This window comes from Salvelinus fontinalis, chromosome 2 (genome assembly GCF_029448725.1).
Source record: "Salvelinus fontinalis isolate EN_2023a chromosome 2, ASM2944872v1, whole genome shotgun sequence".
Taxonomy (NCBI): domain Eukaryota; kingdom Metazoa; phylum Chordata; class Actinopteri; order Salmoniformes; family Salmonidae; genus Salvelinus; species Salvelinus fontinalis.
Genome location: NC_074666.1, coordinates 53,379,994 through 53,395,028, shown reverse-complemented (window position 1 = coordinate 53,395,028; position 15,035 = coordinate 53,379,994).

Here is a 15,035-nt window from a genome sequence, read left to right as displayed (position 1 = left end):
GGCACACAGCATTTTGTTACAGACCAACAGATCAAAAGTAAACCTTGAATTTATAGGTTTAAAATATCTATCTTGTGGCCAGGGTTGACCTCTTTTAAGAAATGTCATTGGTTGGTGGACATAAAGTCTAAGGTCTTTATGCAGATGCAAAAATTTGTTCCAGGAAATAATCACTGTCATCTGGTGAGGTTAGCATAGGGCTAACATGTGCCAGGTTATCTGATGGGACCAACTACACAGCCAGGTCACCCATGATACAAGTCAGTATTCGACGTCCATCCATGTCTGAGGACATCGGGAATTGACATGGACACTGGCCAGTAGGGGCAATAGTGAATGCTGTTACCTTGAAGAAGATTTGGGTTTCGCTACAGTACCGTGGAAAGTGATGGTGGATAAGCATAAGCATCTGCCTCTGATTTCAAAGATTGCAAGTTTGAATCCAGTGATAGAAAGTTGTTTTTTGATATTTTTATTTTAAGCCTATCCCAAACCTTAACCCTTACCTTAACCATTTGAAGTTAATACCTGAACTTAACCATACTGTAACCTTAAAAATGTGGAGTTAATGCCTAAACGTAACGTTACATTTGACATTTGGAACAACTTCAACAGTTGACATTTTAGAAACATGAATGAACGTCTAATTCTGAAGTGAGACTGTGAGAACTGGTAGCAGCTACAATGTAGCTTTCTATCACGTGCAAGTAAATCAACGATTTAAATTGGCTGATGCACATTTTAAGTTTAAACTGTTTCAAATGTTTGCAGGTATGGCCTACAAGAGTTACTTTCTATTCATTGGAGTGATAGAAGCAGTTTGATGATGTGCGTGATTTATGTTTCTCTGGAAACACTCAATGAATCAAAATCTGAACCTTACCCCATGACTGGAGACTAACAGAATGATTAAACCCATCATGACATCGCTTACGTCTCCAACTTACCTCCAAGAGAAAAACATATTTGATAAAGAACCATGTTTAGAATCTCAAACCGATCTTGATTAATTAATGTGCAGATTAAAGCAGACACATGAGTTAATTAAAGCTAAACATGGTTCTTTATCAAATCCGTTTTTCTATTGGAGGTAAGTTAGAAGTGTATGCGTTATCATGATGGGTTTAATCATTTTGTATGGAAATAGAAAACTGTTTTTCCAGAGCTTGATCAGGGGAAGTATGTACAGTATTTTATGTCAACATGCTCTATCCCAGCTGGTGAACCGGAAATCCCCCACAGAGCCCGTTCACGCCTAATGGCAACAGGGAGACAGCATTTCAGTCTGAATGGAAAAATGATGTAGCCACGGAGTTTATGGATTTTTTCGGATGCACTTGAAGGTGCAGTGGTCCGGAAGCCTAAGGGGACTTTGTAGTATTCTGTTAGAATGCAATGAAAAAGTCGGAACGATGCTGGCTGTACATTCAAACCTGACTGGAGAGGGTAACCTTTGACATGAAAAACCTTTTCTTCCCTTTTGAGGATCAGATCAGCCTCTTTTCTAATGAGTTAGTAAAGTGATGCTCCAGAGCTTATGTATAATTTCAGCCAGAAGTTTTGAAAGCAGCCCAAAACGATTCCCCAGAAATTCTGCACAATTGTGTACTACGTCATCATTTTCGTATGTTAGGAATTCCAATTCGTACAATATGTTACGAATTTGTAAGTTCATAAGATCCCAAACTGCATCTTTAAGTAACTATAGATGTGATGTAACAGTCACCATGTTACATTCTCACCAGTGATATAGAACACCGTTAGAAGAAAATGTAGGTGATGCCCACACACCCACACGTAAATGTAACATCACATCACATCAAATCAAATGTTATTGGTCACATACACATGGTTAGCTGATGCTATTACAAGTGTAGCGAAATGCTTGTGCTTCTAGTTACGACAGTGCATCAGTATCTAACAAGTAATCTAATAATTCCCCAACATTTACCTAATACACACAAATCTAAAGGGATGGAATAAGATTATGTACATATAAATATATGGATGAGCAATTACCGAGTGGTATAGACAAGCTACAATAGACGGTATAAAATACAATATATACATATGGGATGAGTAATGCAACATATGTAAACATCATTATTAAAGTGGTGTTTACCAGTGATCCATTTGTTAGTGGCCAATGAATTCAAGTCTGTATGTAGGCAGCAGCCTCTCTGTGTTAGTGATGGCTGTTAAACAGTCTGATGGCCTTGAGATATAAGCTATTTTTCAGTATTTTTTGTAGATTTTAATGCCATGGCAGAAATTAATATATATATATTTAAGAGGTAATGGGAACATTGGTATAAAAAGTTAAGTTATTCCGTATGCCTGGAGTTGGAGATCATAGCCGAGAGTCCTGAGGGGTGTAACTCAACAGAACCTTGTCCATTTGCTTTGGTAAAACATGTAAAATAGGCAAGATTTGTTGTAGCAGTTCAATCCGTGAGGTGTGAGAATCCTCTGAGACCCTTGTACTTATGCAAATAATTTCACAACCTCTCACTGCCTTTTTATATTCAGAAATACATCCTAATCCAAACTTTGCATCTGAAATAGTTTTCACACTCCAATAAATCCTATTTTAACTTTGGAGCTTGGCCCCGGTGAAAGACATATGTGATGAGTGCACAATAATAGTGCAAGATGGCACCGGGGAGAAACGGAGAGGAGGAGTGGGGATGTGGAGATCTGCTGGAAGAGTGCTTTTTGGTCCAGACGGCGATTCCCGGATGAGGGGAGACCCATGTGTGTTCCACTTCTTGGGCCAAGGCAGCTTAGTTAGTCGTGTTCAGTAGAGCACTCCTAATTGAGCATTCCGCTGTAGAATTTTCCGAAACTCCCGTTGACTTAGATTGCATAAATACATTCATGTCTGATTTAATAATATTAACACCTTGGATCCATCTGAACCTGAGCAGGGCTTTCTGCACCCAACGTAGTGTATGTTTGGAGATTTTCTATTGAAAGTTTAACAGTCTCAGATCTAGGGTCTCATCCTATCTAATCATGGCTTGGTCATATTATCATGTCTCATCAATTAACCTGAAGGCCATTAACAAAGCTAAATTACTTGGAACTCACTAAGGCTATGCGAGGAAAGGTTACTGGCAGCTTAGATGTTGTTGGCTCATGTTTGTGTATCTTTTCCAGTGAAACTTACACTAAAACTGGAGATCACGGAAGCACCACCGTTGCTGAAGAGGTCTCTCTCCTGTCAGACAGATCAAAGACTCATGGTGTTATGTGTCCTAGTGTCACCTTGGTGGCCCACACACACAGTAACACTGCCTGGCAGGTGACACTACACTGGGACTGACGTGAATACCGTATCTGCCCCCGCCGTCAGCTGATTCTTTGCCATATCCCTTTAGACATGTAGATGGGTTGCTTGAGAAGGAACGAACAACGACATGAGTCATGACACCCATTTGTGGGCAGGTTTGGCAGGGCCACAAAGGAACAGCAGGAGAGCTGATGGCGAGCAAGGTCTCCTGCGCTGCTCATCACCCACAGCCCACGATTACTGTACTGAGCGTTTCAGATTACACATACAATGTGAACAAGGTTTGCTCGGCCCAGATAACATATAGAGGATATTGTTGCAGGGTGACTCACTCACAACGAGGACACTTAATATTTTCATGAAAGGAGTCATCTGGAGGATGGATACACACTGGGAAGAGGAGGCAGCTTTACCCCTGTGTGTGTGTGTGTGTGTGTGTGTGTGTGTGTGTGTGTGTGTGTGTGTGTGTGTGTGTGTGTGTGTGTGTGTGTGTGTGTGTGTGTGTGTGTGTGTGTGTGTGTGTGTGTGTGTGTGCGTGTGTGCCTGCATGCTTGCGTGTGACTGTGTGTGTGACCGTATACGGCATGCTGTAGTAATACCTGTTTAGTAGCATGTCTGTTATGTGGTCTGCTTGGCCCCCACTGACCCCTCCAGTAGAAACTGTGTCTCAAATGGCACCATATTTCTTATATACTGCACTACTTTTGACCAGAGCCCTATAGGCCCTGGTTAAAATTGGTACACTATAATATGGGGAATGGTGGTATAGTATATAGAGCATATAGTGCAATTTTGCCCGCAATTATAGTGTAATGCAATAGGCAAAAAATGTAGGCAGTTTAACTGGCATTAGCATATCCGTCTCATCAACTCACTTCAGTAGTGCTTCTCTGTTAGTGCTCGGTACATTTAAGTTTAAGAACATTTAAGAACTAATGTCACCCCTTGACACTTCTCTCTGATGTAGGTGGCAGGTCATAATCAATGGAAAATATAATGTTTTTGGGGGCGTGACAGTGCAAAAGCTCTGTATTTTCCCCCGAAATAATTAAGATTCTGATTAGAGCACAGATAATTTCAGCCAGAACATTATCTGGTGCTGGGGTAATCACCCAGATACTGACATTTACAGCAGAAACATGTCCTCAACTGGATCAACTGGACTTACAAGTGTCATTGTAAGATATGACTGTATATTGTGATGGAAAATGTTAAGTTTGTGTTTTTCTAATAACCAATTTCTGTGTTCATGAAAGTGACTGATTGAACGAATCCTCACTATCAGTATCTGCAATTTGGCAGTATGCCCAGTTTCAAGGTCTCAGCTTGGAGAGAAGAAGCCTCGTGAGGTATTGGTCTGTCACATGCATGAACCAGTATTGGTCGGTCACATGAATGAAGCAAACGTGAATGAGGAATTAATTATGAATGATGAATAAGCTAAATCATGCAAATATAACTTGTCTGCAGTATATGAGAGAACTAACAGGGCTGCTCCGGAAGAGCTCCTGACAAATGTGTACTATGGTGCATCAAGTTGGTTCGAACCTCTCCAGTTAACTGTTAACAAACAATGATTACTTTAAGATTGACTTCGAGTGTCCCTGTGTAGAACTTCCACGACAATATCATCCCTTCTAATTCAATAATATAAAACATCCATGTATTCAGCAACTGCATTTTCAAGTCAAGAGTAGGATCTTCATGTTAGAATCTTCTAGATTTATCTGTGAATTGCAGTCTAGTCTGATTTAAATACAGTATAATGTAGCTAGCTGGTGAATGAGTCCCACTGGCAGAAAAAATGACATTTTGGAAACAAATGACAGAGGAGGAAGTTGTATATTTAAGATTGGGATTAAGTATACAGTGATCTCCAAAATTATTTGGGACACTGATACATTTTTTTGTGGTTTTGGCTCTGTACTCCTGCAATTTGGATTTGAAATAATACACTGACTATGGCGTTAAAGTGCAGACTGTCAGCTTTAATTTGAAGGTATTTTCATCTACATCAGCTGAACCGTTTAGAAATTAAAGCACTTTTTGGGGACCAAAAGTCCTGGGACAAATTCACTGTATTAAAATAGTAAAACGTTTAGTATTTGGTCCCATATTCCTAGCACGCAATGATTACATCACGCCAAACTATTATACCCCTAAGACATGCTAACCTCTCACCATTACAATAACAGGGGAAGTTAGAATTTTTGGAGGGGTTTGATATTTGTGCATCTGTAACTTTTATCTGTAACTATCATTATTCACGATTCATTCAGGATTATCCGTAATCATGGTAGCATCCACATTAATGCAGAAGTGTTTAGAAACATATTCTATTCTTATTTGCAATAAAATTGACTCCAAAATGACACAATACGTTATTTACCATTCATTTCTATTAGGCACAAAATAATCTGAAACACAACCAAAACAAACAGCAAATGCATCCAACACATTTGTAGTCACAAGTTGGATGTAGACATTGCATGCTATGAATATGGGACCAAATACTTCACTTTTTACTACTTTAATACATATACTGTATAAGTTAATTTGTCCCAATTCTTTTGGTCCCCTAAAAAAGGGGACTATGTACAAAAAAGTGGTGTAATTTCTAAACGGTTCACCCGCTTTGGATGAAAATAACCTCAAATTAAAGCTGTCAATCTACACCTTAACTTCATTGTCATTGTTTCATTTAAAATCCAAATTGCTGGAGTACAGAGACAAAACAGCAAACACTTTGTAACAGTACCAATACATTTGGAGCTCACTGTACACAGTATGTCATTTGTAAGAGCAGGGAAAATATAATTCATCAGTATTGGAGTGATTAGGAGTGTGTGTGTGCCACCCCGGGTGAAGATTGTTCAAATAACCAGATGATATTATATAAGGGATCATCAGTGCATCATGGAGACAGTAGCCCTCGACTGCCTCCTAATGAGGCGTGGAGCCACCTTAGTCACATTGCTGTGGAGGGAGGTGTCACATTGGGTAGAGCAGGCTGCAATGTGCAGGCAGATCACGTTTCCTCCCACTAGTGAGAAAATCAAAGGTTTCTCACATATGTTGTAACTCCAGCATAGCAACAGTGGCTTGAAGACAGAAAAAAAATGTGATGAATATTTCTCTCTCTCTCTCTCTCTCTCGCTCTCATTTTCTCTATCTGTCTCAGATTCTCTCACTTGTTCCTCCTCTCTCTCATTCTTTCTCTCTCTCTCGCTCTTTCTGCTCCTTTGATTCCTTTGTTTCATCACATTTTTGTCTGACGGATTTCTCCTATTTTCTACCTTCCGTGGAAATTCAGCAGCTGCAGTCTCCAACGTTACCACATGCAGTGACACGTGTCTGCACTGTATGGAGTTTGGTCTTCAGGGGTCTACAGGGGCTGCCATTCCTCTCCCTTAGGCTTCTTTCTCATCTGCACACTGAAGGTTTAGAACAATGAGATGCACAAGGGTTCAATCTCTGCCTCCACAATCATGAAAAGAAATCTAACTTGAATGGCCATTGTGCCTTGATATACTGTATGAGCTTGTGCTGCAAGGTCATATACAGTAGTGGATGTTGTGCATGGATGACAAAAGACAAAAGGCAGAACCAAAATTCCATTGATGAAGAATGTATCGGTTCAGCCACTGGACGATAGAAGTTTGAATAATGACTTAGGGATGCCAAGGTGATACGAAAAAACAAACAAGGGAGAGATATTAGTATGTGTGCGTGCGTACGTGCATTCACACGTGTGTGTAATAGAGAGTGATGGGGTGGAGGGCTTGATATCATCCTCTGCAAGGCATTTGATTGTGGCACAGTGCGTGTCTGCTTGAATGCATGTGTGTGTGTCTGTATGTGTGCTCCACAATTCTCAAACCGTGCTCTTGTCTGTTGAATAATAGATAGGATTTTCACTTGCCTGGCTAGCTGTGTCTCTACTAGTGATTTAGGGCTTCACAAAGCATTGGGAACTCACAGGAAAGTTACTTTCTATGCTGTCAACGGTTACTACAATAGATATGTACAGTTTATGTAGTATTACATGTCACTCTTGTGTTTGTTTTTTAACTAAAAAAGCAATGTATATAATTGCACAGTACGTTGAAATACGATACAAACTTTCCTCACTGTTACATATTCCATTCCAGGAAATTGGAATGGAATTTAGTCAATGATCAGTGCGGAAACAAGTGATGGACTGGACTTAGTCAATGACTTACAGTATCTCTTGGAAGGTGAAGATTATATCCAATGGTTCCAGGTTAGTCGAGCCATACACAGTTTGAGTAATGTGTCGGTTGAAAGTGTTTAAGAACTTCTTATGGCTAGGGGTTCCGCTAATCGTGTCCGATTTCAAAAAGGCTTTACAGCTAAAGCACACCATATGATTATGTTAGGTCAGAGCCTAGTCACAAAAAAACATACAGCCATTTTCCAGCCAAAGAGAGGAGTCACAAAAAGCAGAAATAGAGATAAAAATGAATCACTAACCTTTGATGATCTTCATCAGATGGCACTCATAGGACTTCATGTTACACAATACATGTATGTTTTGTTCGATAAAGTTCGTATTTAAAGATATACTTCTCCTTAATGCAACCGCTCTGTCAGATTTCAAAAAAACTTTACGGAAAAAGCACACCATGCATTAATCTGAGTACGGCGCTCAGACACAAAAACAAGCCATACAGGTACCCGCCATGTTGTGGAGTCAACAGAAGTCAGAAATAGCATTATAAATATTCACTTACCTTTGATGATCTTCATCTGAATGCACTCCCAGGAATCCAAGTTCCACAATAAATGTGTGTTTTGTTCGATAAAGTCCATAATTTATGTCCAAATATCTCCTTTTTGTTAGCACGTTTAGTTCACAATCCAAACTCACGAGGAGCGGGCAAGTCCAGGCGAAAGTTAAGACGAAAAGTCCAAAAAGTTATATAACGGTTCGTAGAAACATGTCAAACGATCAATCTTTAGGATGTTTTTAACATAAATCTTCAATAATGTTTAAACCGGAGAATTCCTTTGTCTTTAGAAATGCAATGGAACGCAAGTCGCTCTCACGGCCACGCGCGTGACCAGCTCATGGCACTCTGCCAGACATCTGTTTGAAACAGCTCTCATTCTCTCCTCCTTCACAGTAGAAGCCTCAAACAAGGGTCTAAAGACTGTTGACATCTAGTGGAAGCCTTAGGAAGTGCATTATGACCCATAGACACTGTATATTAGAAAAGCAATGAGTTGAAAAACTACAAACCTCAGATTTCCCACTACCTGGTTGGATTTTTCTCAGGTTTTCACCTGCCATATGAGTTCTGTTATACTCACAGACATCATTCAAACAGTTTTAGAAACTTCAGAGTGTTTTCTATCCAAATCTAGAGAGTTTACTCTGGGCACGCTTTTCATCCGAACGTGAAAATGCTGCCCCCTATCCCAAACAGGTTTTAACAGGCCAATCTGAGGGATCTAAATGGAGCATTCACTCAAACACCCTGCTACATCCATTTGCCTGACACACTCAGCAATTACACTATTGAACTCTCTACACGGCTGTTTTCCTTCCAAGGCTGAGGGAACCTTTCAACCCACTGCAACTCCAGGGAATACTCCTCATGGCCAAAGAACAAAAGAACCACACGATAGATTTTAAGGGATGACAAACTCAATATACACTGAAAATTAGAAACACAACATGTAAAGTGTTGGTCCCATTTTTAATGAGCTGAAATAAAAGATCCCAGACATTTTCCATTCACACAAACAGCTTATTTCTCTCAAATGTTGTACACAAATTTGTTTACAATCATGTTAGTGAGCCTTTCTCCTTTGGCAAGACAATCCGTCCACCTGACAGGTGTATCGTAGTAAGAAGCTGATTAAACAGCATGATCAATGATCTAGGAACTATAAAAGCCCACAATGTGCAGTTTTGTCACACAACACAGAAGTCTCAAGTTTTGAGGGATCATGCAATTGGCATACTGACTGCAGGAATGTCCTCCAGAGCTGTTGCCAGATAATTGAATGTTCATTTCTCTACCATAAGCCGTATCCAACGTTGTTTTAGAGAATTTGGCAGTAGGTCCAATCAGCATGATAATACATGGCCCCATGTTGCAAGGATCTGTACACAATTCCTGGGAGCTGAACATTTCCCAGTTCTTCCATTGCCTACATACTCACCAGACACGTCACCCATTGAGAGTGTTTGGGATGCTCTGGATTGACGTGTATGACAGCGTGTTCCAGTTCCTACCAATATCCAGCAGCTTTGCACAGCCATTGAAGAGGGGGAGAACATTCCACAGGCCACAATCAACAGCCAATTATATGTGAAGGAGATGTGTTGTGCTAAATGAGGCAAGTGGAGGTCACACCAGATACTAACTGGTTTTCTGATCCACGCTCCAACCTTTGTTTTTCAAGGAATCTGTGACCAACAGATGAAAATCAGTATTCCCAGTCATGTGAAATGTTTAAATTGACAGATTTCCTTATATGAACTGTAACTCAGTCAAATCTTTGAGATTGTTGCATGCTGTGTTCATGATTTTGTTCAGTATACTTTAAAATGACAAAAACTAAATTCAAAACTGTGTAGAAATGTTAATGGACGTACAATCATACAGTTTCTTGACAGTCAAGGAGCATAAAACATGTAAAAAACGATGGCTAGTGTCCTGTTGGCATGAATGATTAGGGAGACAGGCGCAGGAATGCGTAATAGTTTTTTTTTTGTGCTCAAATTACGGCGTGCCGTGTAAAGGCACGGGGATGAAGACCAAACAAACACGTAACAAAACACAGGGTAGAAAGCCAAAACAAAAGAGCGAGGAGTGCGTTGAATAAATAAGACAAGCGCACAGTGATTATCACACGGGACGAGACCCATAATCATCTGCGCAATCCACAAGGGCACGAAAGCCCAAAACACACAGCACAGGTACTCACACGCACCAACGGACATTGTAACAATAATCAACAGCCCAATGGAAACCAAAGGGCACACTTACACAAGTACTAATCAGTGGGAATAGGGGACAGGTGTGCGTAATGAAAGTTCTGGAGGGATTGGTGACAGCTAGAGGACTATTTTTTGCTGATTTTGACAGCAAAGAAATAATAAACATTTTCAGTGCTTCTCGATGAAGACCGAATGCGGCCTCCGGGGCAAATGTATTTTGACACCCCCCGCTGTAGTTGATTGTTGCCTGAGGCATCTGCTTGTTCTGGTGGATAGGAGAGATGTACTGATTAAAACCTCTTTGGGCTCAAGGGGCAGTATTGAGTAGCCAGATAAAAGGTGCCCATTTCAAAAAGGCCTCGTACTCAATTCTTGCTTGTACAATATGCATTGTATTATTACTATTGGATAGAAAACACTCTCTAGTTTCCAAAACCGTTTGAATTATATCTGTGGGTGAAACAGAAGTGGACTTAGAGCAATTTTCCTATGTGTATGTCAGAATGCAGAATTTTGCTGGCTGTTCTGAGACCTGTGTATTAATTTGCCTGTCCTCTATTGGTTGAGATGCACTGCATACGCCTTCCACTGGGTGTAAGCGAATAGGGAGAGTTGAAATGGAGTTTCTACGTAGGTCCCAAAGGTTATAAATTGCTTGGAACCGAAGTGTCCCATCTTTCCACTCTTCGCTCTGACGCAGGAAGGGTCTTGGCATGTCATTTTAGAAGCTCCCGTATTAGCTCCTAGATATATCCGGCTCTGTTTGTATTCGATATAGGTGTTGAAGACATCGTAATGTTGTTATTTTAAACCGAATTATATCAGTTTATCTTCTTAAGGCTAGGGGGTGCTGTTGTCACTATTTATGGTAATCGTGTAATTTTTGAAACGGCTTCCTACAACATTCTTGATCGTACAATATGCATATTATTATTATTATTGGATAGAAAACAGTCTATAGTTTCTATAGGAGTTTAAATTTTGTCTCTAAGTGGAACAGAAGTCATTCTACAGCAATTTCCCTGACATGGAGTCAGATTTCAGAAATGTTGGCCCCTGTTCTGGAGTCAGTTTTAAGGCCAATGTTATTCCTATGAGTATACGGACACTGCTTACGTCTTCCCCTGGATGCCTTTACGTGATGACGATTTGAATGGGGTCGATTGCGCAATCACAGGCACTATAAATAAAAAAAACCTGTAGCTAGGAACTCTTTTCTTGCTGCGTCACGCGCGCGGCGGCCACCGACCCGCACTTGTTCCAAGCATTAGTGTAGGGAGTAATATTACTCTGGTCATGTTTCTACTCGTTATAGGAGTTAAAAACATCATAAGGTAGTTAATTTAAAGCGTTTTATAGCAATTTATATCCGTTTAGTGCGATTTTGGGACATTAATTTCTGAGACGCTGTGAATCTCTGGGCACGCTTCCAATTCATGCCGAACGCAGTTGGCATTTCCACATGGCAAGAGGACAGCTTTCCACCAAAAGACGATTAGACCCAAGAAAGGATCCTTTGCCCAAGATACTGATGGAAGAACAGCTCAAAGTAGGAACAATTTATTATGATAAATCGTGTTTCTGTCGAAAAATGTTAGTGGCTTAGGACGCCATCTTTTTTGACGTAGCTTCGCTTGGCGCAAACTGTATTGAAAAGTAAGGATAATTTTAAAAATGTAATTCCGCGATTGTATTAAGAATTAAATTGTCTATCAATCGCTGTCCACCCTATATTTTTTAGTCACGTTTATGAGTATTTATGTATACGAGTAGATCACTGTCTAATATGGCGCACCAACATTTTCTCACCAGCTGGGCTACTTTTCCCATTGTCTAACCATGATTTTGGTGGCTAAATATGCACATTTTCGAACAAACTGTATATGTATGTTGTAATGCGATGTTACAGGGGTGTCATCTGAAGAATTCTGAGAAGGTTAGTGAAAAAAATAATATATTTTGGCGATGTTTACGTTATCGCTCTCTTTGGCTAGAATCAATGCTGGGGTAATGTTTGCACATGTGCTATGCTAATATAACGATTTATTGTGTTTTCGCTGTAAGACACTTAGAAAATCTGAAATATTGTCTGTATTCACAGGATCTGTGTCTTTCGATTAGTGTATGCTGTGTATTTTTACGAAATGTTTGATGATTCCGGAGTTCCAAATTAAGCAGCAGCAGCTGAAAAGATGAGCTCCTACACATATTGAAATTTAAATGTTTTTTTAGAGTAAAGTACATCGAAAAAAATCTAAAGAAAACTGCAAACTGAATAGGAGACCAAACAAGCAGCAAACAAAGAAGAAAGGCTTTTGAAAAAGTAACAATTTTTTCATAAAATTATATCGTTTTCTTAGCTAGCTAAGTTGTTTACCTGTTGCTAGGCAGTTGCTAGGGACATTCCTGGAAGAAGCTAGCTAGCTAACAAGGAGTGTCTAGTTGGCAGAAGAGAAGAAGGGACAAAGAAGGGACAAAGTGGGACAAAATAAGGACAGAAGAAAAGGGAAAGGGGGGAAAAGGGACATTAAGGTGAAGCAGTCCTCTAAAGACACAAAAGACAATAATACAAGAAACAACACTTCTATTGCCTCTCCCTCTACGATACGCACTTCCGGGTTGGAGCGAGTAGTTGCATTCCGCTTTGCTCCACAGGTAGTATAACATTTCATTTCATTACAGCACAACAGTTTGATTTGTTTGATCTTAGCTGGCTACATAGCCGTCTTTGTATCCAAGATAATTGTGTAGTCTAGAGTAATTGTCGAGGTTACCTAGCCAGTTAGAGGTTACCTAGCCAGCTACACTTTCAAACAAAGTCAACAACGCAACCACTGCTAGCTAGCCTATTTCACCAGCCAGCAGTACTATATCATTTTAGTCAATAAGATTTTTTGCAACGTAAGCTTAACTTTCTGAACATTCGAGACGTGTAGTCCACTTGTCATTCCAATCTCCTTTGCATTAGCGTAGCCTCTTCTGTAGCCTGTCAACTATGTGTCTGTCTATCCCTGTTCTCTCCTCTCTGCACAGACCATACAAACGCTTCACACCGCGTGGCCGCTGCTACTCTAACCTGGTGGTCCCAGCACGCACGACCCACGTGGAGTTCCAGGTCTCAGGCAGCCTCTGGAACTGCCGATCTGCGGCCAACAAGGCAGAGTTCATCTCAGCCTATGCTTCCCTCCAGTCCCTCGACTTCTTGGCACTGACGGAAACATGGATTACCACTGATAACACTGCTACTCCTACTGCTCTCTCCTCGTCTGCCCACGTGTTCTCACACACCCCGAGAACTTCTGGTCAGCGGGGTGGTGGCACTGGGATCCTCATCTCTCCCAAGTGGACATTCTCTCTTTCTCCCCTGACCCATCTGTCTATCGCCTCCTTTGAATTCCATGCTGTCACAGTTACCAGCCCTTTCAAGCTTAACATCCTTATCATTTATCGCCCTCCAGGTTCCCTTGGAGAGTTCATCAATGAGCTTGACGCCCTGATAAGTTCCTTTCCTGAGGATGGCTCACCTCTCACAGTTCTGGGTGACTTTAACCTCCCCATGTCTACCTTTGACTCATTCCTCTCTGCCTCCTTCTTTCCACTCCTCTCCTCTTTTGACCTCACCCTCTCACCTTCCCCCCCTACTCACAAGGCAGGCAATACGCTTGACCTCATCTTTACTAGATGCTGTTCTTCCACTAATCTCATTGCAACTCCCCTCCAAGTCTCCGACCACTACCTTGTATCCTTTTCCCTCTCGCTCTCATCCAACACTTCCCACACTGCCCCTACTCGGATGGTATCGCGCCGTCCCAACCTTCGCTCTCTCTCCCCCGCTACTCTCTCCTCTTCCATCCTATCATCTCTTCCCTCTGCTCAAACCTTCTCCAACCTATCTCCTGATTCTGCCTCCTCAACCCTCCTCTCCTCCCTTTCTGCATCCTTTGACTCTCTATGTCCCCTATCCTCCAGGCCGGCTCGGTCCTCCCCTCCTGCTCCGTGGCTCGACGACTCATTGCGAGCTCACAGAACAGGGCTCCGGGCAGCCGAGCGGAAATGGAGGAAAACTCGCCTCCCTGCGGACCTGGCATCCTTTCACTCCCTCCTCTCTACATTCTCCTCTTCTGTCTCTGCTGCTAAAGCCAATTTCTACCACTCTAAATTCCAAGCATCTGCCTCTAACCCTAGGAAGCTCTTTGCCACCTTCTCCTCCCTCCTGAATCCTCCTCCCCCTCCTCCCCCCTCCTCCCTCTCTGCTGATGACTTCGTCAACCATTTTGAAAAGAAGGTCGACGACATCCGATCCTCATTTGCTAAGTCAAACGACACCGCTGGTTCTGCTCACACTGCCCTACCCTGTGCTTTGACCTCTTTCTCCCCTCTCTCTCCAGATGAAATCTCGCGTCTTGTGACGGCCGGCCGCCCAACAACCTGCCCGCTTGACCCTATCCCCTCCTCTCTTCTCCAGACCATTTCCGGAGACCTTCTCCCTTACCTAATCTCGCTCATCAACTCATCCTTGACCGCTGGCTACGTCCCTTCCGTCTTCAAGAGAGCGAGAGTTGCACCCCTTCTGAAAAAACCTACACTCGATCCCTCCGATGTCAACAACTACAGACCAGTATCCCTTCTTTCTTTTCTCTCCAAAACTCTTGAACGTGCCGTCCTTGGCCAGCTCTCCTGCAATCTCTCTCAGAATGACCTTCTTGATCCAAATCAGTCAGGTTTCAAGACTAGTCATTCAACTGAGACTGCTCTTCTCTGTGTCACGGA